The 25,562-nt window shown below is 47.9% G+C and overlaps 1 protein-coding gene across 1 annotated transcript in view; it reads right to left on the bottom strand.

The window, feature by feature from the left end:
* Nucleotides 1-25,562, bottom strand: part of LOC144800004 (cytochrome P450 4B1-like) — a 334,268-nt gene that overhangs the window by 207,268 nt on the left and 101,438 nt on the right. The gene's annotated exons all lie outside the window — the stretch shown is intronic.

The following is a 25,562-nucleotide window of genomic DNA, read 5'->3' as shown; positions in this document are numbered from 1 at the left end:
TTTGGAACCTAATAGGACCACAAACTCCTAATGCCAGTACAGCTGCGGTGAGCAACTTTTCTATGGCCTTGCATCGTCAGTAGTGTAATATCACATTACAAATACTCTATGAGCCCTTGCCATACTTTTGCGCTGCCGGCGTATCACTTTTTGTGACGCCCCAACAGCGTAAAAAATGCGGCATGTTGCGTCAAATTTACAAAGTGACGCATCTAGGTAGATGTGTCACTTTGTAAACCCCTGCACCACATTATACCTGCGCCAGATATAATGTATGCAGGGTGGGCATTCCGACACAAGTAAGCCCCGTAGAAGTGACACAGTGAAATCTATGAGATTTCACTGAGTCACTTCTAGGACGCAAACGCATCAATATCTTACGCCTCCCTCACAGCAGGCGTAAGACTGATGCAGGCCCGTTCACATGGGGCTTGCCCATGTGAAAGGGCACATTGCTGGAGTTGCGTCACTTTTGTGACACACTCCAGCAATACGTCATTTTTGCACCTACAGATACGTCAGAAATGCTGACGTATCTATAACTCCTTGCGACATGATGCGTCATACTGTAAATATGACGCATCCAGCATGTTGCAAGGAGGGCGCAATGAAAAGTGACGCATCGCTGTTTTCACACAGCAATGGGTCACTTTTCATAAATAAGGCCCTGAGTGTCTTATTTCTGACCCTTTCCCAGATATAGGTATAAGATGCAGAATTAGTGTACCACAGTGCTGCATATTTGCCACATTATGACTATTTTTCCATGGAAGGGCACACCCATCAACAACGGTTGATGTGTCGAAACTACACCAAAACTCTGGATCCTGATTCAGGCGTAATTTCCTATTTGCCTTCCCAACTGGGAATCACTCAGGTCACTAGATTCCCCTGGTACTCAGAATATGAGTATTACACAAAAGTAAACTTGTCTTGGAGCAGACCATCTTAAGTGTGAGAGCCTACTAAAGTCATTTAAACACATAATGAAACATTCAAGGTTTCAGATATTCTTTCGAAATCACACCACCTTAATATCTTGGAAATAATAAGGATACTCAGGGCCTGATTACGAATTTGGCGTTCTTGGAGTGGGCCTCCACGCCAGCGCCTCTCTCCAAGACCGGCAAACCCATAGTCAGTCCACCCGCTGTATTAAGAGCTGTAATCCAGGCAGGCGGTCCTTCGGGGGGAGTCCCATGGTGGTGCCTTCCTTAGGCTCAAAGGAGAGCCATAGAAAGGCAGCGTCTTGGGAGCACTGCAGCACATTCCTGTCCAGGAAGAAATACACCATGTTGTTCATTTGTTCCTGTGCAAACATGCAGGAGCCACAACATGTGCCCCCCTGCATGCCCCCTCATACAGAGGCTACCACAGGCGCTCTAAGGGCCCCGAGTTGTCTCACTACCACCATTTTCATGGCTGGACTCGCCGCCATTGACAGGGTCTCGGTCCACAAATTGTAATATGCTTGACAGTGTTGCATCAGCACTGGCAGCATATTGCAGTCTCTGACTGCTTCACCACTACTGAGGCGTCCATGATCCCCGGTGGTTGTGATGGTCCAGTAGCGGTCTGACTGACAAACTCAAAATACGACAGTCGGACTGCCGGTGTGGCGGTTGCCGCACTGCCACTGTGATCCTCACAATTAGGACCTCAGTATGTGGTGGCCACCACAGTATGGAATCTTCACTAATGGCAACTCAGAAGAGCTTAGGACCTGTAGTGATGAAGTTGAGAAAACACCCTTCAAACTGCTTCATGTTTCTGCAGAGATCTATACACTGTCGCCCACTCCATCCTCAAGGACTGTCTTGGCACCACTGGCAGGAAGAGCCTGCTCTCCAGTCGTTTTCTTCCTTTTTGAAGAATCACACAGTCAATTTATTTTCCTTCATTTCACCACCAGAGATAAGGATGCTCAGACCTATCAACCATTCTGTTTAACCTTTATATCAAGCTACTGACTGGGTTAACTGGCTTCTTTAGCTTCAACACTCTTTACTCCGACAACAGCTCATGATCAAACTGGATGCTAAATCTGCCAGTTCAACATGACGTCTCGAGGTGTGTCTATAGGGAACCCAGAGCTGGATCTAGCCCAACTTTCTAAAACCTAACAGGAAAAATAATGAGTTTTTATTTTTCATTTCAAAATATTTTATTAGTTTTGAGAGAACAGACATATAGTCAGACATCATTGTGATACAAACAAAGGTTGAGCACCTGAATCAGTGAAACCAAGAGTATGATGTACAGATTGCACATGAAGTGCTATTGGCTTACATACAATAGATGTCAAAATATTAATGACAGTTGGATATATGAGATCTTCTAATTAATGATACGAGACATAAGTCACAGATAAGAGGAACAACCCACATTCCAAAAAATGTCTTGCAGTACATCCAGAAGGGTATGTGAGCAGATGGTCAGATAAATACTGTACCTTGAGTGTATGTCATTGCTAGGAGTATGTCATAATGATGTGCCTCCTTCATAATCAAGAAAAGACAAACGCGAGACGGGATTTGGAAGAGGAAGGAGGGGGGAGAGAGCAGTGGGATACTTGCTATCTAGACGTGTGTAAGAGATTTTAGGTTCAAGAACCAGTTATAGGTGGTGCTATGAGTCCCTGTTAGCTTAGTTCAATGTGTTTATCAAGGGATCATCAAACTGCACTAGAGATTGGAGGTGCAGTCTGATTCTTAGACTGTAAGGTGTGTGCCCCTTGGAGGTATGAGACCCATGCCAAACATGTGTGATGTGAAAGATGGTTGAAAGATTTCCATTCTGATAGAATGACTAACTGCAATGGTCGGAAAAAGGTCTAGCAGGGCCATATCATTGGCTACTAAAGACAGCGCAGTATTGGAGGGCCAGGGACCAATGCTACAATAGAGAAGGATATGGTTATGGGTATGTTAAATATAACTGACAAATGGCTATGTATCGGTAGCCAGTATGGGTCAAGGGAATGGTATTCAAAAAACCTGTGTTGGTGTAAGCCTGGTTCTTAATTGCAATTCCAGCACTTGTCATTTTCTGGTAGTTTACATTTATGCAATCAAGCTGATGTCCAATGCAGGAGATACATTGTGCAGAATTTGAACTGGATACGAGAGGGGGCAAATGTATTGCTCAGGGAGAGTTTTCTAATCTTATGCCAGTTATTGGCCATGATGTGTTCGAAAATCCCTATGTAAAAAATGTTCAGTTCATTTGGTGTATAAAATGTAATTCTGTGCTGTTTGTTGGCCGGACAGGAACATGTAAATTCTGGAGGTGACATGTGCAGAATGTTTCCATTGGGCAAGGTGAGTAACTAGAGTTGAGTGTTTAGAAAGATCGAGTTTGGAGTTTGATTTGGATCTTTAGGAAAAGGTGAAAGTCCAAGTTAAAGAGGTTGTAAGTTTTGTCCAGATCTGAATGTAAATGCCATCATTTGTAAAGCACACATCTACCTCCGGAGGGGTGTCCCGCGCCAGGGATCGAACCGTGAACCCTGTGGTCCAGAGTCAGGCACCCTGGCCCCTGCGCCACACCTCTTCCACTGATCGTTGATGCTATCGTAAAGGTCCCTGATTAGCCTGATGCCTTTGGAGGCCTAGAAAGGTGCAATGGCAGGCGAAACTTCAGAATTTACTTTTGGATTAAGCCATAGTGATGCCCATGTGGAGTTATGAATAGATTCCGGCATGCGTCTGTCTAGCTTCTTTCGTGCATTTGCAGTATCCGGCAATTGTCTATAATTCATTAAAAAGTAGTGTGTAAGCAAGATTTTACATAACCAAATCCCCAGATATTTAAGACATGTGGACTGCCATTTAAGTCCTGAGTCATCTGAGTGTGAAGGGAGACTTAATAGTTTAAAGGAAATATCTTGGTTTTGTCCTTATTTAAGGTGTATCTGTAGACCTCCAAAAACTTATGGATAGTATTGATGATACATGGGATAGCAATTTCGACGTCCTCTGAGAAGATAAGGATGTCATCCGCGTATGCTGCTGTTTTATATAAACTGGCCCGAACTGATGACATTTGTTTCCAGGTGCAGCGTTAAGAAATTTAACTAGGGGTCAATAGTAAGCAAAAAGAGCTAGAGGGAGAGAGGGCAACCTGTCGTGTACCTTTGTGTAAGTCAAAATATGAGGAGGAGGAACCGTTATTTCTAATGTTTGCTTTGGGATTTGTATAGAGCGCCAGTCCCATACCAGATGTTTTACTGAATGCCTTTTTGGCGTCAAGTGTGACCACCGCAGTAGGTATAGAGGAAAGGCAAGCTTTTTTTATAATGCGCAAATTTCTCTCGCTAGGCGCCCTTTGACAAAACTTGTTTTGGAGTTATGAATACGTTTGAGTATGCAACCTTCTAGCCTGTTAGCTAGGATTTTTGCAAAGATTTTAGCTTCCATGTTTAGGAGATAGATGGGATAAAGGTTTTTGGGGTCCAAATGATCCTTGGCCTCTTTGAGGATAACAACTAAGGTGGCCTTGGCAGCCGTGTCAGAGACCTTGCCACGTAAGGCAGAGTGATCAAGTGTATTTTTAAGGTTCTCGATGATCAAGGAGGTAAAAGTTTTATAAAAAATAATGGGTAAGCCGTCAGGGCTAGGTACCTTCCCTGGACGGCTGGCTTTTATTGCCTTAACAATGTCCTCCATTTCTATTGGTTTATTAAAGCGTGCCCTTTCTTCTTCAGAGACTGAAATAGTAGAGAGAGAATTAAGGAACTCTTGGCATTTTTATTTTATCACAAGACTATTGCGGAGTATTTAACTTCCTATAACATTCTTTGAAAATCTCAAGGATCTCTTTGTTATGGAACTATTGAGAGCCATCTTGGTCCTTTATGTAACTTGGTTGTTAAATATGAGGGTGGAGGCAAGTAGTTTGCCCACTCTGTTATGCAATAAGAATTGTCGGATTTTTTGACCATGAATACCGAGGTATGCTCTTTGACTAACTATGGAGTTGAAGAAGTATTTTAACTGTTTGATGTCTTGAAGTATAAAACTATTATTAGAATATCTAAACAATTCTTCTTTAATTTTATTTCAGCACCCAGTGATTGAAGATTTCTCTTAAGTTTACTGTTTTTCCTACACATATAACAAATTATTATTATATTTCTTTTTAATTTTGTTTATTAAGTTTTTTACAGATAACACAGTACATGTATTTCGTTTATGATGGCACATGAATAGGAGATAAATATTCTGTACAGTACTGAGATATGCATAAAATAAGAATCATGGACTAGGAGCATTATAACAGAAAAAAGAAGGTAGACGTCAGTACTTCCAACAATATACTGTTACGTGTGGTTAATTTACGGCATTATACACATCTGATGTAGTCTAAGTCATGAGGGAACAGGAGAGGGACGAGGTGGCACAGCAGAACGATTCCATATAGTTTCGAACAGTGCATGTATAGTAGCTAGACATGGCAGGACAATCAACTAGTCCACAGTTCTGTAACAGGTCGCCTACATCTGTACATAGCTGAGGCAAGTCTTCCAGACTATCTGAATCCGAAACACATCCATTTTTCTGACACATTGGGTCCTCCATCGCAGTCCCCTGTTGTGTGGGGGGTGGGGATGCCTCTCTTGCCCGTGCCCAGTTGAGAAAAGGCTCCCAGATGTCACGGGGCCTAGATGCCGTAGGCATTACCTCCCAGTACGTGCCCAGTTGTGTTTGCCCGTATGTAACGTCAGAAAGCCAGGCTTTGAATGTCGGTAGAACCCTGCGACCCCATCTAAGTGCCACCTGTCTTCTGGCATATAATAGGAGTAATGCATGTAGCTTGCGCATTTTGGGGACCGTGGTAGTGATCAATCCCAGTAGAGCAATGTGTGGTGTTGGTTCGTCTGACCTGTCAACTATCTGATTTATAGCCTCAAATATTTCAGTCCAGTAATTAACTAGCAATGGGCAATCCCAAGCCACATGTATGAACGTCGTGTCTTCTTTGCCACATCTCCAACAGTCAGCATTATCTCGTAGCCCCATACATTTCAGACTGACAGGGGTACGATAAAATCTATGTAGAAATTTGACATGTATTAGGCGTAATTTATAATTTGGTGAGAGTTCTAACAGTTGTTTGCAGCAGAAGGACCACTGTATCTCAGTCAAGGGCGGGTCCAGTTCTGCATTCCAGAGTTGCACAGATGTAGGCCGTGTGATTGGAGCTTGGTTTTGCATTGCGGTGTATAATCTAGTCACTAGCTTTTTGGGAGAAGCCCGAGACAAGATGTCTTGGAGTGCTAGCAGTATCGGGGGTTCATCCGGGACTCCCTCCCAGAGTGCACGGCAGGAGGACTTTAACTGGTGATAGGTAAACCGATCTCGGAACGGTATGGGTGAATCCTTCGCTCCAAGCTGTGGATCTCTGAACTTCCCATCGGGGTATATATCGGCAAATGTGCGCAACGGTGTGTTAGCTAGGGATAACTCTCCCCCACTCACCGCCAGACAGGGCACCATCGGGTTCTGTGTCAGCGGGATGGCCGGTGCATACAGCAGCGGAACTTGCGCTCGTCTCCACAATTCCCGCCACACCCATCGCAGTGTGGCAGCCGAGTCAATATTTGTGGCGGGTCTCGTTGTCTTTTGATAGAGCGCAACATTTAAAGGTAGCGGGGCCACCGAGTCCAGCTCAACAGCCACATGCGGCTGATAGAGTGTCGAGTGTGCCCAGAAATGCAAAAATTGGGCCTGTGCGCAAAGTGCATATAAATGCATGTCTGGGGCACCTAGCCCCCCCTGTTTCAACGGCAGGGTTAACAAGGCCCAGGAAACCCTGGCTTGGGTGCCAGCCCACACCAACGAAGTAAGATGGGATCGTAGACATGCAAAGAAGTGTTTCGTAAGTGGGATTGGGATGTTGGAGAATAAATAAAGAAATTTGGGCAAGATTATCATTTTCGCCAGCGCTATTCTACCTGCGATAGAGAGTGGTAGTTTAGACCAAATTTGTACCCTGCCTTCAAGCCAGTCTGCAGCCCGCCCAAAGTTTAGGGACCAAATGTCCTGGAGATTGCGGCTGATCCATACCCCTAAGTATTTCACTTCTTCTGCCTCCCATCGCAGGGGGAACTCCGAGTGCACCTCAGGTGTATTGTCTGTTAGGGGGAAAATTACTGATTTGGTCCAGTTAATGGTTACTCCAGAGAGGCCGCTAAATTTTACAAACTCCCGTAGCAGAGGGTTTAAGTTTTCAGCTGGGTTCAAAACGTAGAGGGTGACGTCGTCCGCGTAGAGAGAAATTAATAAACTGCGCGAGCTAAATCCGATTCCCTTGTTAGTGTGGTGTTATGCGGGCTGCGAGTGGTTCCATCGCTATGGCGAATATCAGTGGAGATAGGGGACATCCCTGTCGAGTACCACGGGATATCTCGAAGGTGTCCGATATCATACCATTAACTCTCACACGTGCCGTCGGTTTAGTAAATAGAAGGCGTATTTGATTAAGGAATAATGTGCTGAAACCCATACGTTGTAATATGCAAAATAATTAAGGCCACTCAAGGGAGTCGAATGCTTTTGTGGCATCCAAAAACACAGCAGCCGCATGTACAGTGGGGTGGAGATAATGCAGTACCGAGAATATGGTTCTCAGGTTGTGCGATGTGGAACGACCAGGAATAAATCCAGATTGGTCTGGGAGGGCCACCATGGGAAGCAGAGGTTGCAATCGGTCCGCAATTATCTTCGCAAAGATTTTCACGTCAACATTGATGAGAGAAAGGGGCCTGTAAGAGTCTAGAGATTGGCTGTCCTTCTCTGGCTTCAGCAATGTGATAATCAGGGCTTCTCTCATTGATGCTGGGAGGATCTCTAATTCTAACGATTCAGCAAATACCTCATGCAACCTAGGAGCCAACTCCTCCACGTAGGTTTTATAAAATGCTGTGGTTAGCCCATCCGGGCCGGGTGCTTTATTTAATGGTAAACCTTTGATCACCTTTGCAATGTCTGCAACTGTCACTGGAAGGTCCATGTATTTAGGGTGCATATGATTGAACCAGACCAGCGCGATGGAGTCAAGAAACTCTTCAAGGTGTTTCAGGTTAGTAGTGTTCTTGGCCGTGTACAGGTCAGTATAAAAATGTTTGAATTTAAGCAGAATGTCAGTTTGACCCACAATTATGTCCCCTGTGGTGTTACAGATCGTGTGCATGTATTCAGATTTCCGGGCAGTATCAAGCATTCTAGCCATGGTACGGCTCGGTCTATCTCCCTCCCCATATCGCTTGGCTTCTGCGTGTTTACAGAGAAATTTTCATTCTCGTTGTGCCTCTTCTGTAAAGTCGAGCAACTTCGCTTTTAGTTTTGCCGCTGTTTCAGGTATGGGGTTTTCGCAGAACTGTTTCTCTAAGTCTTTTATTTGGCCCTCAATTGTGCTGATGGTACCCCTAATAGCTTTAAGGACTCCAGCTTGACGTGCAATGCATTTACCCCGTATAACCACCTTGAAAGCGTCCCATAATATTGAGTCTGTTGACACCGAACCCACATTGGTATCAAAGTAATCCGTGATGTCTCGTCTGATTTCCTCCTTGAAAGCTTCATCAAGGAGTGCTTGAGGTGGTAGTCGCCAGCTAAATGCTCGAGACGGGGCATCAGGGATGTTCAATTCTAATAAGCAGGGGGCATGATCCGACAGTGAATGGGCTAATCCATCTACCTGGGCAGTCCAGGCGGCCACATTCGGGGAGACCAGCCAGAAATCTAACCTGGACCACGCAGCATGATGACTAGAGATGCATGTGCCCACACGGGCACTCGGGTGTCTGACTCTCCAAATGTCTGTTAGGGCCCCTTCCACTATTATGTCGTGCAACGCTTAGTTAGCGCGCAGGTGTAGAGGTCTAGGCGACCCCTGCCTGTCCATAGCGTCATCAAGGACAACATTAAAGTCTCCCCCCCCAGATTATGGTATAACAGTCCATTCCAACAATCCGAGCCCAGACAGTTCTAAAGAATTCAGGGTCATCTGCATTTGTTCCATATATAGCTGCCAGTGTCACCAGTGCACCCCCTAGCACCCCATTTGTAATAACATATCCACCTTCAGGATCAATATATGTGGTGCGTTCTCTCCAGTCCAACCCTCTACGTATCAATATGGCCACTCCACGTGCATAATTTGAGTATATGGCAGAGTATGTGTGCCCCCACCTAGCATTTTTGAGTTTTACTGAAGGTAGAGAATTAATGTGTGTTTCCTGGAGGAAGCAGACATCTATTTCATGTCTTTGCAGATATGCGTGCATCAACCTCGCTTTCCTGCCATCGTTTAGACCTCAGATGTTCCATGTTAAAATTTTAGTCACTCCCATGCACAATTAACAAACTGATCATGCCCGTCCCCATTATGTCCCCCATGGCAATCCCCTGCATGACAATTGCAACAAAAGTGAGAACGTACCGACATCGTACCAAACACCCAACTACTTCCACCCGCCCCCCACCCACATCAACCCCCCAATCAGGTCGTTTCTGAATCCCCCCATAAACACTCAAAGTGCTAGAACTCAGAAAGAATGGGAAATTTCCCGTGGGGGCGAGGTTACATAGGCGTACTCCCCCGTGTACACAGGGTGGCCAAGCTTAGTGACTGTAAGCCCACCCCAGATCCGCACAATTATCTGTTGTAGCGGCACAGATACCTACATCGCACCTGAAAGAACTCCTCTATTGGAACAAAAGGAGGGGAGCCTCTCATAACCGGGGATTCAAGTGTAACATCCACTGCCCCTCGAAACAACATTTGCAGTAACATAACTAGTGATGAAATGGCATTGTGAATAGTTAAAACATATAACACATTTAAACGTGTCCCATAATATTATTGGGTATTTGACCGAATGTTCATTTTCCCCGAAAAAAAGATCTATTTCATTTTGTAGGTCCCAGGGTCAGTTTAATTCTCTAAAATCAAAGTGTTTTGGCGCCAGGTCGACTACCTCCTTTATCAGTGAGGTTAAGAATGGACATTGAGATTGCAGCGTGATCAGAGAGGAGGACTGGATGAATATTAGTTTCAGAGGTGGACTTTGAGAGTGAGGCATCCAGAAAGAGACAACCAATTTGTGAGAAGCTGGAATGAGGTACGGAGAAAAATGTAGATTCACTGGCCTTAGGATTGTGTAGTCTCCAAGCATCTAGGAGGCGATGTGAAGAGCAGAGGTTGAGTAGCTGTTTGTCTGCCCTGTGTGTTATGTATTTGAATACTGAGTGTCGATCTAATGAAAATAATGAGTTTCTAATTATATGGTGAAGGATAATTCTTGCTGGACCAGTTTCCTATGGTCACCAAGATCTTAGGCATATTGTTTGAGCCTTCTATTTATCACAAATTCCAAAAGTCTGATGTACTGACTTTCTTCCACTAAAGATACTGAGGAACATCTAGCCCTCATTCTATCAAACAAACAGTTCACATGCCTCTAGTATTGGGGCATGTGCACTGTTACACTGACATCACTGCAATGCCATATCACTTGGGATTCAATAGTACTGCATCTACAAACTTCAATCTCTTTGGATTTTGCAGTGAAGCTTCTGTGTGGACTGTGAAGACACCTCCCTAGTGCATTGCTCCCTCCATTTGCTCCTTATCATGTGGAAGTTCCAGATCAAGTTTCTCTTTCTCATGTACCCTGCTTTCTGTATCAGCGCACATGGCTTTCTCCTACCAAATTGGTCCCTTTGTTTGCCTCTGAAAGCCCAGTTGTCTGGTTCCCCAGTCTATTGAAATTTTCATTAGAAGGAAGGCTTGAAGTGGAGGTGAGGCTTTCGGTTTGTTAGGGCCCCTGCTTCAGAAAGCTCTCTCTTTGGGAATATGCTGTTTTGCCAATTTTAGCAGAATCTCAAGATGCATGACTTCTGTAAACAGGTGTAAAGTTGTTCTCTCTGTGGGATCTCTAGATGCATAGAGCCAAGATGTCTCTTCTGGTGAACATATGCTCAGGAAATAATATTAACAATAACAGTTTGTGTAAAGTACCTCAGCCGTACATTATAAGCAGGCCTTGAAAAATCTATGCACCCACTTGCAATTGTGAGTAAAATGTTATCAGGTCGAGCTATTTTTAGCACCTACTAGTCCCATCTGGTGAGTAAAGTTAAGCTGGAAAGGAACATGTGTTCTGTTCATAGAGAAAGCGAATGAGCAACAAAGCTACCATTAAATCTTGTATTTATCTTGACACATTTGCTGTATGCTCAAGGAAAGAGGTGAAATGTCAGTTTGTTTTTTAACTAATTGCTGCTTGGAAAATTATATTCATTTTTAGGTCGAGCCTGGGAAGCACGCATGCACTGCTCTGCGAGCCATGCAGTATTGAGTTAGGGGTGTTAAGCTCCGTCCAACCCCGCCCATATTTTTAATTGACTTGTTTAGCTGTACTTTGTAAATGCTGCCTTCTGATTCCTTCATCGCCTTGTTAGTCCCTTCTTAGTACCGCCTTGTCCTCATTTGAAACCTCCCATGGCTACTGGCCCTTTTACTTCTGATGTTACACAATACGTCTTATTTAGTCTGTAAGCACAATTTTCTTTAATGGGTTTTGTCCTACTGCAGACAGGACGTGCTTTCCTTACTTTCAGTGCGCCATGTGCACTTTAACTTTCCCGAGACCTACTGCATTGCAAGTATTTCATTAAGTTTGTATTGTTTAGTTACACGATCCTGCACTTGTTTGTAGCATTCATTGCTTTTCCTGCTCAGCGCAGTGTTGCCGAACTTTATTTTGCAGCTACAAAACAAGATCAGAAGCTCACCTTGTTTTCTAATTTCACTTCTAACTATGGCCAAAACAAGTCTCTCCGACCTGCCGCCTTACACACCTCGCCTGTAAAGTTTAGCTAAACTTGTGCAGGTGTTTCGTTCTAGTTGTGCAGTTTAATGTGTGTATCTTGCTTGGCTGACTGGCGCGATGACTCATGCAAGGGCGGCCCCTTCAGTGAACCCCTCACCGCTGGACGGGCTCACGCTTCCGTGTCCGGGTACAGACTGCTATTTCAGGGGGCTGGTTGTCTGACATGTTTAAGCACCGTTTTGTGCCCGGACAGCCCTTTTTACGTTTAAAACACATAGTGGCGTATGTTCTGTTCCTCAGTGCAAGCCTATTCACAGGAGGGGTGACGAGCTGAGCACAGCCCTAGATGACATAATTTCTCTTACAACATAATACATCAAACTTAGCTAATTAAGCTTATCGCTGGCCATACAAATAAACTAGGGACACATTGGCACAGCTCCAAGTAATATTCAGGCTCCTAGAGGCAATTCAGTTTATGTTTTGTGCAAATGGTCAGTTTTGCAGCTCTTTTGGAGGAACTTGCAATACAGTCTGTATCTGTGCGGGGCTGACTCAGCATGTAATCCTTCAGAGGTCAATGAAGTAGATGTGATCGAGCTGGATACATAAAACTTAACATTTCTGTGCAACAAAGCAGCTTTAAATAGAGGGTTTTATATTTGCATGTCACAGTAAACGCAGCAAGAACTGGGGCTTCCGAGCGCAAGCTGCAATGATGACACATTTTATATCATTAATAGCGTCAAAAATCTGAAGTTTGTGTCTGAAAAGGCCTTCAAAGATCTGTTGCTGAACGAGGGAGAGGTGACACCAACACGCTTCAAGCTCACAATTACTTTGCATACAAATGGAGCAGTGTAACTTTTCTCAAATGCCACAGACTTGCTGAAGAGCTCATTCACCAAAAGAAACACTGAAAATACTTGAAGTAACTGGCTAAATGGGGCTGACCCAAAGCCCCCTCTCTGCACTACTTATAAGTAAACTATTGGTAATATCGGAGTACCCTATACAGGCAAAGCTGTGCAGCAAGATCTAAAACTATACTTTAAACAAAATCATGTCAATGTTTAATAATGTAAAATTAAAGGAACTCACGAGGAATTCAGTTCCTTGTGTTTAGCATTCTCAACAAAATAAGAGTCTTTAATTAAAGCTTCACATGTTTTACTTTACCCTGCTACTTTCAAAGGGTTTTATAGGCAGTGCTTATATTTCAATTAGACACAAAGTTCTATATTCAATAAATCATAGTAATGAGATGAAGTAAAGATTAAGGACTCACTGTCGGGAAACAATTACAATTCTGTTTACCTTTGGCTTCATAAAAGCTAAACTTGACCCAGGCCTCTCAATCAATAGCAAAGCCAGCAATTCTCTCCTTACATTATAGTAGTATCTTCACTGAGCGTTACAATATAAATGGTACAAGCAGCTATTATTAAGCCAACTAAAATCCTGCCCCCAAAGGTTTCAGAGAACAGCAATTTTTACATTCTTCTCCTCTCTCCCCTCCAGAAGCTGTACATTAGCACCATCTGATACTGCGCTAGGCTGCTGGCTGAGGAGTTCAAACGCTACCATTATTGGTTTGGGACTAAGGCCAACCTATTTCCTACTGCTGAAAGAATGTCCAGTATACATGTGCATTGTTCAAGCCCCCTGTAGAATTCATGAGCGCAAATGTCGCTGGGGGTTGACTGCACGTCTTCGCTTTGATATTTGGACAAGTGTTTGCACATTATAAGGTTTTGTAAATTTATGTGCATTGAAAGGCCGTCTTTCTTTGCAATTCAACAGCACACTACATAGTTAAACTCCACAAAATACCACTCCACCACACAGCATGCCATTCCACATAATTACACTCTTTCACACAATCCCACTCCACATAATACCAGTACACTTAATACCACATAATTACAATCCACATATTTCCATTACACACCATGGCACATAATTCCACTCCACAAATCCACTCCACACAGTTCAACCACACACAATTCCACAACTAACAATTCCTAGGCACATAAATCCACTGCACACCATATACATCCGCTCCAATCCAAAACACATGGGTAAAAGACATTCTCATTTACAACGCCAATATCTCTAACTCTCACAAATGTGAGACCGAATTTGCATTGCAAATGCATGTTCTCTCTTACTAGAGTTAGAGGTTTCTGTCAAGTGAGCTGTCTGAAGAAGTCAGTTATTTTTCTCTAACACATAACATTTAAATAAATAACCTGTAAATTAATATGACTAACATTTCAAAATATATCAGGAATTAAAAAAGCACAATTTTGGGTAATTAAGAAGTGTGATGCAAAGAGATAAATAGGAGCAAAACAAAACAGAACACTTTAATTGGTGATGTGCAAATGAGACATATTTGCAGAAACTCTATTTCCAAACCTGATTGTTTGTACACTATAAAGTTTTATCAGTAAAGCTGCATGTCAGTGGGAATGTTTGTGGCCATTTCAAAGTAAAATCTGCTGATTACAAATGACAGTGTGCTACCACTTCATGCTTTAGTTATGTAATGATAGTTTTTAAACATGATTTGAGAAACATTCCTGCCCCTGTCCTGATTAAAATGCTGATAACGAACTAACAGGCAAGTCAGGATCATGTGTATACTATATGTGGATTTGAGTTATATTTGGAAAGAAAGTTAAGTCTAATAAATCAAACATAAGAGTTTTTGTACGGCAGACATGCTGAACTCGCACATTTGAAGGTGCTCTCATATGTGATAATGAAGAAAATGGCGACTCAATGAATTAAATTATTTGCCCAGGACCAGATCATTTGAAACCAGTTTATGGGTCAAGAGCATTAGAAATAAGTTGCATTGATATTTAAGCCAGTCAGACACGAGGCAAAATAAGGATATTGAAAGTCACAGAGGAGTTCTATAACTATATAGAGAAATGAGGCCTAAGGTAGAGTTCCTTTATAAGGTTATGGAACTCCAAGGTGACTTGCAATATACTTATCATGTGTGCCAGTGGGAGACGTAATCCCATAAAATACACGGTCACTCATCCCCTTTCCCACAAAGCACTCAAAACGGTGATGCATGGCTCTTTCATATGAAAGAGCAAGTATGTTTGCAAACATGAAGAATAAAAATGAAACCTCTAGTCCAAAATTAAACACATCAAAAACCTGTCAGATTTTTGTTGTAAAGCGATATTATAAAAAGTTCAATACAAGTCAGTTCTTTAAATAAAAAAGCTGCAGTAGCTCGGAACGTGTAGAAACATGCTGAAAGATTCTGGCTTCCCCGATCAAAGAAGTGCAAAAAAAACCATTCTATCTGTTTGTCATTTTAAGCATTTTAAATGAGAACACAAAAAGAAAAGCAACGTGTTTTTGTGCTTAAACAGCTGTGCCCATTATGCTCTGTGACCTGACCTGCCTTTCACCTCGGCTGCTGGCAGCTGACATTGTGGCATCAGAAAGTTGACACATCTTTTCTTTATATTCGTGACTGGGTGCATTACAATAATTAACAAACAGGTGGTCCCTATGAGGCAAGTGTAGCCCTTGACTTCCACGGCAATAGAATTACACCAGAGATAGAAGAAAACCTCTCACAAGAGTAATTTACAGATATGCGTTTAGTGCATTTATTTATACATGTTTCATTTTTAGGTCGAGCCTAGCGTTGCAGCGCATGCGCTGCTCGCTTTGCAAGGCATTCTGTATTAGGGTATGCTTTAGAAGTGGAGTGGAGTGGAAGCCCCGCACATATTTTCATTGACTAGCGTCATCGTCCATGATAAACAGTGGCTTCCGATTGATAATGAGTATTTTTTGTCCCTCCTTGTTACCGCCCTGCCTCCTTTTGTGACCGCCCATCAGTACTAGATCTTTAACTTGTGCCGTTATACTGTCTCCTTCAATTAGTTGGTAAGCACTTTTCAGTAAGCACTTTTTTTTTTCATTCAGCCTTGGCAAAGGAGCTGCGCGATGCAGTGCAATTGTCAATAGGTTCCCTAAGATGCTCGAATGAAACATTTGCATGCAGTGGTAATACGCTCTTTCAATCAATCAATTATTTGTAAAGCGCACTACATACCCGCAAGTGTCTCAAGGCGCAGGGGGGAGCTACTGATCGAACAGCCAGGTCTTGAGTATCCTCCTGAAGGTCAGCAGGTCTTGGGTCTGTCGTAGGCTCAGTGGGAGGGTGTTCCATGTCTTGGCGGCGAGGTGGGAGAAGGATCTCCCATCGGTGGTTGTTCTTCGGATGCACGGGACCGTGGCCAGTGAGAGGTCGGCCGAGCGTAGCTGGCGGTTGGGGATGTAGAAGGAGAGCCGTCTGTTGAGGTAGGCTGGGCCAGTCTTGTGGAGTGCCTTGTGGCGTGGGTGAGGAGCTTGAAGGATATCCTCTTGTTGACGGGGAGCCAGTGCAGGTTTCTCAGGTGGGGGGGTGATGTGGCCGTGGCGTGGTACGTTGAGGATCAGTCGTGGCGTGGTACATGGAGGATCAGTCGTGCCGAGGCGTTTTGGATGCGTTGCAGTTGTTTGATGAGCTTGGTCGGGGCTCCCGCGTAGAGGGCATTTCCGTAGTCGAGTCTGCTGCTGACGACGGCCTGGGTGACTGTCTTTCTTGTATCTGTCGGGATCCATCTGTTGATCTTGCGGAGCATGCGGAGTGTGTTGAAGCAGGAGGAGGAGACGCGTTGACTTGCTTGGTCATTGAGAGCGTTGAGTCGAGGATGATTCCCAGGTTGCGTGCGTGGTCGGTGGGTGTCGGTGCTGCCCCCCAGTGCAGTCGGCCACCAGGAGTCGTCCCAGCCTGAAGGGTTGGAGCCGAGGATGAGGAGCTCCGTCTTGTCCGAGTTCAGCTTCAGACGGCTGGTCTTCATCCAGTCGGCGATGGCATTCATTCCTTCATGGAGGTTGGCTTTGGCTGTGATGGGGTCCTTTGGTGAGGGAGAGGATCAGCTGAGTGTCATCGGCGTAGGAGATTATGTTGAGGTTGTGCTGTCGGACTACGTGTGCGAGCGGGGCCATGTAAATGTTGAACAGCGTCGGGCTGAGGGAGGATCCCTGGGGTATGCCGCAGATGATCTCGGAGGCTTTGGAACGGAATGGGGGGAGGCGGACGCTCAGGGTTCTACCGGAGAGGAAGGAGGTGGTCCAATCCAGAGCCTTGTCTCGGAATCCTGCGCCGTGGAGGCGTGCGCGTAGTGTGCGATGGCAGATGGTGTCGAAGGCGGCAGAGAGGTCTAGGAGGATGAGTGCTGCGGGCTCTCGCCGTTGTCCAGCAGGATCCTGATGTCGTCGGTGGCGGCGATGAGGGCAGTCTCAGAGCTGTGGTTGCTGCAGAACACTGACTGGGAAGGGTCCAGGATTCTGTTTTCTTCGAGGTATGGGGTTAGGTGTCTGTTGATGTTTTTCTCAATGACCTTGGCCGGGAAGGGGCGCAGAGAGATGGGCCAGAAGTTCTTGAGGTCTCTTGGGTCTGCATTAGGTTTTTTGAGTAGGGCGTTGATCTCGGCGTGTTTCCAGATCTCTGGGAAGGTTGCGGTCTCGAGGGAGAGATTGATGACATGGCGCAGGTGGAGTGCGATGGTGCTGCTTGCTCTGTTGAAGAGGTGGTGCAGGAATGGGTCCGACGGAGAGCCGGAGTGGATTGAGCGCATTGTCTTGATGGTGTCGTCGATGCTCACGCTGGCCCAGGCTAGCAGGGGGACGTGGTCGACGGTGTACGGAGGGTCTGTTGTGTTGCTGTCTGTTGGGGCTGTCTGGGTGCTGAAGCTGTCGTGGATGTCCGCTATCTTGCGGTGCAAGAAGGTGGCAAGGGAGTCGCACAGGGCTTGCGACGGCAGGATGTCGTTGGTGTTGGAGCTGGGGTTGGAGAGTTCCTTCACGATGTTGAAGAGCTCCTTGCTATTGTGTGCGTTGTTGTCGAGGCGGTCTTTGAAGGAGGTCCTCTTGGCTCTCTTGATGAGGTGATGGTGGTTGCGGATTGCGTCCTTGTGTGCTGCGTGGCTGTCTGGAGTTTGTTCACTGTGCCGTTTATTCTCTAGTTTCCGGCAGGCTTGCTTGGAGGCTAGGAGTTTTGGGGTGAACCAGCTGGCCCTCTTGCTGGTGTCTCTGTGGGGGGGTTTCTTCAGCAGGGTGAGGTTGTTGACACAGTCCTCGATCCAGGGTCTGAGGCTGTGGGCAGCGTCGTCTGTGTTGGAGGGTTCGGTGGGTGGGCTGAGAGCAAGGTTTGCGTGTAGTTGGTCTTCGGTGATTTTGCTCCAGCAGCGGCAGGGGATCTGTTGGGTGTGGTGGTGTGTGGTGGGTTTCGGGAAGGCGAAGTGGATGCAGCGGTGGCCGGTCCAGAGGAGTTCGGTAGTGTGGCTGATGGAGACATACGGGCTTGAGGAGAAGACTGGGTAAAGCGAGTTGCCGGCAGAGTGGGTGGGAGTTGTGACGAGTTGCTTCAGTCCGAGGTTGGTGAGGTTATCAATCAGGGTTGTGGAGTTGTTGTCGTACTGATCAAGTCGGCGATGGAGTCGCTGAACTGGGGGCGGGGTCTGGGGGGTCAGTAGATGAGGGTGCCTCTGAGGGTAGAATTAGGGTCTGTGTGGATCTGGAAATGCATGTGTTTGGCGGTGCTGAACGCGTCGTCCATGCTAGTCAAGACCCTGATGCTGTTCTTGTGGACGAAGGCGATTCCTCCTCCGACTCCGTTGGTGCAGTCTCTGCGGGTGATCTTGTAGCCGTCTGGGATGGCTATGGCGATGTCGGGTGCGGAGGAGTCGTTAAACCAGGTCTCTGTCAGAAAGGCGACGTCCAGGGATGTTGTGTCGAGCAGGACCCAGAGCTCGACGGAATGCTTGCCTGCGGAGCAGGTGTTCAGTAGTATGCATGGGAGGTGGTTGGGGTCTTTCTTGGCGGGTGGTTTGTCGGCTATGAGGCTGGTGTACCTGCAATATCGTCAAAAACCTGAACCTTACGAGCGCGAAACAGGAGTAGTTCTTTTACTCTCCGGTAAGCTAAAGATTTTTCACACTATATATCTTGTGTCCTTTGGGGCATTACGATAAACACGGCAATATGATCGAACTGTTTATTGAATACAGTTTTACCTGTCGTTTCAGCCTCGTTGTAACCCGCAGAAAAGAAAAAGGTTTACACTTTTTTTTAACGAGGTTAGAACCGTTATATAGCAAACACAAAACGCATTTTTCACATTCATTTTGGGTGCACGAGTTCACGAGCCACATTAAAACAATTTATTTCATATCTTTTTCACCGAATGACACGCCAAGTGTAGTTCGATTTCACCGATTGCACCATTGCTTTGTTCCACGGTTTTCTTCAACATTTCACACTCTGAATACTTGATGTAATACCCTTGAATCTCCTGTACTTACCTTTATGCATGATCACAAAAGCATGACACAATGTGAATGTGTGCACAATATGTATTTTAAATGAATGTTTGATTTAGACATTGTACTTGGTTACTTTCAGGAATTTACACGGCCCCTGAGGAAGGGCGATGCCCGAAATGCATTGGGCCACCGGGCCATTTGCCAAAACATTATGATAAAAATAATGTGATGAACCTACTACAAAAATAAAAAGAATGATATCAACCACAAAAGACAATTCAATCGAATTTTTTTTAACAAATCAAGGAAACATTTTCAAGAGTGCCCGGGAGGGACACTGATCTCAAGGGAAACGGTGCAGTTCACAGTACCTGCAGTTTCGGCAGGTGAAGGGGCCGTGTGTGCGTTTCGGGTGGCCTTGAAGCAGGTGTGGCTCCATCCGGAGTTGAGAGCATGCAGAGTGCTGGCGTCGTAGTGGCGGTTGTCGTCGTGGCTGGTGCGGGGGCCAGGGGTTCTGGCGGTGGGCGCGGACGAGTGCAGACGGGCTTGCCTTAGGCGCGCCATCTGCGTGCCAGCGGCTCGGCCTGCAGCGGCTGGCATATATGGGGAGGTGGGAGGGAGGAGCAGCTGGGAGGTGGGAGGCGGGGGCAGAGAATGTGTAGTGGGCAGTCAGGGGGGCAGGGCCGAAGGGGACACAGCGGCGAGGGCGGTGAGGTACACCGAAGGTAACAAGTGGAAAAAGGGGCACAAAAATCGAGGGTAAAACGAGTCGTACAGAACGCAGAAGGGCACAAAAAAACGAGTGGAACGGAGGGCAGAAGGGCACAAAAAACGAGGGAAAAACGAGTGGCACAGAGGGCAGAAAGGCACAAAAAACTAGGGGAAAACGAGTGGAACAGAGGGCAGAAAGGCACAAAAAATGAGGGAAAAACAAGTGGAACAGAGGGCAGAAAGGCACAAAAAACTAGGGACAAATGAGTGGAACAGAGGGCAGAAAGGCCCAAAAAATGAGAGAAAAAGCGAGTGGCACAGAGGGCAGAAAGGCACAAAAAAATGAGTGGAACAGAGGGCAGAAGGGCACAAAAAACGAGGAAGAAACGAGTGGAACAGAGGGCAGAAAGGCACAAAAATGTGGGAAAAACAAGTGGCACAAAGGGCAGAAGGGCACAAAAAAATGAGTGGAACAGTGGGAAGAAGGGCATAAACGAGGGAAGAATGAGTGGAACAGAGGGCAAAGGCACTAAAAATGAGGGAAAAACAAGTGGCACAGAGGACAGAAGGGCACAAAAAAATGAGTGGAACAGAGGGCAGAAGGGCACAAAAACAAGGGAAAACGAGTGGAACAGAGGGCAGAAAGGCACAAAAAACGAGGGAAAAACGAGTGGCACAGAAGGCAGAAAGGCACAAAAAACTAGGGAATATGGAATATGAAAAGGATTTCATTGGCATCACCACCGCTCCTACTCGTGCTGAGTCACTGGTAGCTTTTTAATCAAAGTAATAATAGAGAGGGAATTTCAGCATCTTGTCACAACTCCTAGGAGGGTGGGGGCGGGTTCTTTCAGCATTGCTGTCACCTTCTCTGCCGCCCCAAGCATGAAGTGGCTGAGGCGCCGTGCTCCTGTCTCATGTCTGCAGATTGAGCAGCGTCTCCGCGCGCACTTAGAGAACAAAGTTGCACAGCTCCGCAGTCCCCCCCACTCACTGAAGGAGCAGAGTATCAATGCTCCACAGCACCCATGATCACTGAGGGAGCAATGTCAGCCCCCTGCTCACTGAGGGATCAGAGTATCACTGCTCCACAGCCCCCCTGCTCACTGAGGGAGCAGCGTCTCACGGCTCCACAGCCCCCGCACTCACTGAGGGAGCAGCGTCTCACTGCTCCACAGCCCCAGGGCTCACTGACGGAGCGGAGTCTCACTGCTCCACAGCCCCCGCGCTCACTGATGGAGCAGCGTCTCACTGCCCCATAGCCCCCGCGTTCACTGAGGGAGCGGAGTCTCACTGCTCGACAGCCCCCGTGCAGCTCTCACTGCTCCACAGCCCACACACTCAGTGAGGGAGCAGAGTCTCACTACTCCACAGCCCCCGTGCTCACTACAGATGCAAAGTCTCACTGCCTAACAGCCCCTACACTCACTGAGAGAACAGAGTTTCACAGCTCTACAGCCCCCGCGCTCACTGAGGGAGTAGAGTCTCACTGCTCCACAGCCCCAGCGCTCATTGAGGAAGCAGCGTCTCACTGCTCCACAGCCCCCACACTCAATGAGGCAGCAAATTCTCACTGCTCCACAGCCCTGCAAAGCTCTCACTGCTCCACAGCCCCCATGCTCAGTGAGGGAGCAGAGTCTCACTACTCCACAGCCCCCGCGCTCACTACAGGAGCAGAGTCTCACTGCTCCACAGCCCCCAAGCTCACTGAGGGAGCAGTGTCTCACTGCTCCACAGCCCCCAAGCTCACCGAGGGAGCAGTGTCTCACTGCTCCACAGCCACCGCGCTCACTGAGGGAGCAGCGTCTCACTGCTCCACAACCCCCACGCTCACTGAGGGAGCAGCGTCTCACTGATCCACAGCCTCCGGGCTCACAGAGGGAGCAGAATCTCACTGATCCACAGCCCCCAACCTCACTGAGGGAGCAGCATCGCACTGCTCCACAGACCCCGCTCACTGAGGAAGCAGAGTCTCACTGCTCCACAGCCCCTGAGCTCACTGAGGGAGCACAGTCTCACTGCTCCACATACCCAGCGCTCACTGTGTGAGCAGAGGTTCACTGCCCCACAGCCCTCGCACTCACTGAGGGAGCAGCGTCTCACAGCTCCATAGCCCACGCACTCACTGAGGGAGCAGAGTTTCACTGTTCCACAGCTCCGCACAACTCTCACTGCTCTTCAGCCCCGACGATCAGTGAGGAATTTATTTATTTTATTTAGTGTGTTTTGGTATCGCGCACAGCTACCCCAACGGGGTGTCCCGGCGCTCCTGTATAACTACATGCAGACCTTTGATGGTTATTTGAGGCAGAAATAACTCAGCAGAACAGGTGAGTTTTGAGTGCTCGCCGGAAAGGTTGTTCATCTTTGATCAGCCGGATGGCATTAGGAAGTTTATTCCATAAGGCCGCTGTCAACACTGGGAAAGTTTTCCCACCTGAGCGGGATTGCCTGAATCTGGGAACCGACAGGAGGTCTCACTACTCCACAACCCCCGCACTCACTACAGGAGCAGAATCTCACTGCCTAACAGCCCCTGCGCTCACTGAGAGAAGAGTTTCACAGCTCCACAGCCCCCGCTCACTGAGGGAGCAGAGGCTCACTGCTTCACAGCGCCCGTGCTCACAGAGGGAGAAGAGTCTCACTGCTCCACGTGCCACGTGCTCACTAAGGGAGCAGCGTCTCACTGCTCCACAGCCACCATGCTCACGGAGGGTGCAGCGCCTCACTGCTCCACAGCCCCCGCCCTCACTGAGGGAGCAGCATCTCACTGCTCCACAGACCCTGTGCTCACTGAGGGAGCAGCATCTCACAGCTCCATAGCCCCCACACTCTCTGCTCTACAGCCCACACGCTCAGTAAGGAAGCAGGGTCTCACTACTCCTCAGCCCCTGCACTCACTACAGGAGCAGAGTCTCACTGCCTAACAGCCCCTGCGCTCACTGAGAGAAGAGTTCCCAGCTCCACAGCCCCACGCTCACAGAGGGAGCAGAGTCTCACTGCTCCACATGCCCCATGCTCACTAAGGGAGCAGTGACCCACTGCTCCACAGCCCCTGCGCTCACTGAGGGAGCAGGGTCTCACTGCTCCATAGTCCATGCGCTCACTGAGGGAGCAGCGTCTCACTGCTCCACAGCCCCCGCGCTCACTGAAGGATCGGCGTCTCACTGCTCCATAGCCCCATGCTCAATGAGGGAGTAGAGTGTCACTGCTCCACAGCCCCCGCGCTCACTGAAGAAGCAGTGTCTCACTGCTGCATAGCCCCGCGCTCACTGATGGAACGGAGTCTCACTGCTCCACAGCCCCCACACAGCTCTAACTGCTCCACAGCACCCATGCTCAGTGAGGGAGCAATCAAATCAATCAATCAATCAATCAAATAATTTGTAAAGCGCACTACATACCCACGAGGGTTTCAAGGCGCTGAAGGGAGGGGAGGAAGAGGGTGCTGTTGCTACTGGTCGAACAGCCAGGTCTTGAGTTGTCTCCTGAAGGATAGAAGGTCTTCGGTTTGTCGTAGGATGAGGGGGAGAGTGTTCCAGGTCTTGGCGGCGTGGTGGGAGAAGGATTTGCCTCCGGCTGTGGTTTTACGGATGCGTGGGACGGTCGCCAGGGAGAGGTCCGTGGAGAGGAGTTTCCTGTTGGGTACGTAGAAGGAAAATCGACTGTTGAGATAGACTGCGCCGGTCTTGTGGAGTGCTTTGTTTGCGTGGATCAGGAGCTTGAAGGAGATTCTTTAGTCGACAGAGAGCCAGTGCAGGTCCCTCAGGTGGGGGTGATGTGGTCGCGGCGCGGGACGTCGAGAATCAGGCGTGCATAGGCATTCTGGATTCTTTGCAGCCTGTTGATGAGCTTGGTCGGGGCTCCAGCGTAGAGGGCGTTTCTGTAGTCAAGTCTGCTGCTGACTAGGGCCTGGGTGACTGTTTTCCTTGTGTCTGTCGGGATTCATCTGTAGATCTTGCAGAGCATGCGGAGGGTGTTAAAACAAGTGGAGGAGACAGCTTTGACTTTATTGGTCATGGTGAGTTTCGAGTCGAGGATGACTCCCAAATTGCGTGCGTGGGTGGTGGGTGCGGAGGGTGTCCCCAGTGATGCGGGCCACCAGGAGTCATCAAATGCTGAGGGGTTAGGCCTGAGGATGAGGATCTCCGTCTTGTCTGCGTTCAGTTTGAGGCGGCTATGCTCCATCCATTCGGCAACGGCCTTCATTCCCTGGTGGGGGTTGGATTTGGTGGTGAGGGGGGTCCTTGGTGAGGGAGAGGATCAGTTGCGTATCGTCGGCGAAGGAGATAATGTTGACGTCGTGCTGTTGGGCGATGCGTGCGAGAGGCTCCATGTAGACGTTGAACAGCGTCGGGCTCAGGGAGGATCCCTGCGGGACGCCGCAGATGATCTTGGAGGCTTCGGATCGGAACGGGAGGAGGCGGACTCTCTGGGTTCTGCTGGAGAGGAAGGAGGAGGTCCAGTCCAGGGCCTTGTCTCGGATCCCTGCATCGTGTAGTCGTGTGCCTAGTGTGCTGTGGCAGACAGTGTCGAAGGCGGCGGAGAGGTCCAGAAGGATGAGGGCCGCCGTCCCACCATTGTCCAACAGGGCCCCGATGACGTCTGTGGCGGCAATGAGGGCAGTCTCGGTGCTGTGGTTGCTGCGGAAACCTGACTGGGAGGGGTCCAGAATGCTGTTGTCCTCGAAGTAGTGGGTGAGCTGGATGTTGACTATCTTCTCGATGCCATTAGCTGGGAACGGACGCAGGGAGATGGGGCGGAAGTTTTTTAGTGAGGTGGTGGTGGTTGCGGATGGCGTCTTTGAGGGCTGCGCGGCTGCCGAGCGACTCCTCGCTATGACATATGTTCTCCAACTTCCAGCAGGTGCGCTTGGACGCTAGGAGTTCCGGGGTGAACCAGTTGGCTCTCTTGCTGGTGTATTTGAGGGTTTGTTTTTTCAGCGGGGCAAAGGTGTTGGCGCAGTAGCCCATCCATCATCTGAGGGTGCGCGCGCCATCGTCAGGGTTGGAGGGGTTGGTCGGTGGGTCGAGTGCGAGGTTTGTCTGTAGTTCTACTTCGGTGATTCTGCGCCAGCAGCGATGAGGATCTGTAGGGTGCGGTGATGTGCGACTGGTTTGCGGAAGGTGAAGTGGATGCAGTGGTGGTCGATCCATGTGGGTTCGGAGACTTGGCTGAAGAAGACAGGTGGGCTTGAGGAGAAGATGGCGTCGAGCCTGTGTCTGGCAATGTGGGTCGGCGACGTGACGAGCTGTTCCAGTCTGAGGTTGGCGAGGTTGTCTATCAGGGTGGAGGAGTTGCTGTCCTTGTTGTCCAGATGGAAGTTCAGGTCTCCGAGGAGGATGTAGTTGGTGGAGGTCAGTGCGTGAGTGCAGATGAAGAATTGTTGTCGGGGTCTGGGTGGTCTGTAGATGAGTGTGCCTCTTAGGGTGGTCTTGGGGTCTGTGTGGATCTGGAAGTGCATGTGTTCGGCGATGCTGAGAGTGTCGTCGGTGTTTGTTGAGACCCTGATGGTCTTCTTGTGGACGATGGCGATTGCTTCTCCGACTCCGTTGGTGCGGTCTCTGCGGGCGATCTTGTATTCATCGGGGATGGCTATTGTGATGTCTGGGGAGGAGGCTTCGTTCAGCCAGGTCTCGGCCAGGAAGGCGACGTCTGGA

The sequence above is a fragment of the Lissotriton helveticus genome, chromosome 1_2, assembly GCF_964261635.1.
Source record: "Lissotriton helveticus chromosome 1_2, aLisHel1.1, whole genome shotgun sequence".
Lineage (NCBI taxonomy): Eukaryota > Metazoa > Chordata > Amphibia > Caudata > Salamandridae > Lissotriton > Lissotriton helveticus.
Note: the sequence above shows the minus strand (reverse complement) of the source record. Positions and strands in the feature narration are given on the sequence as shown.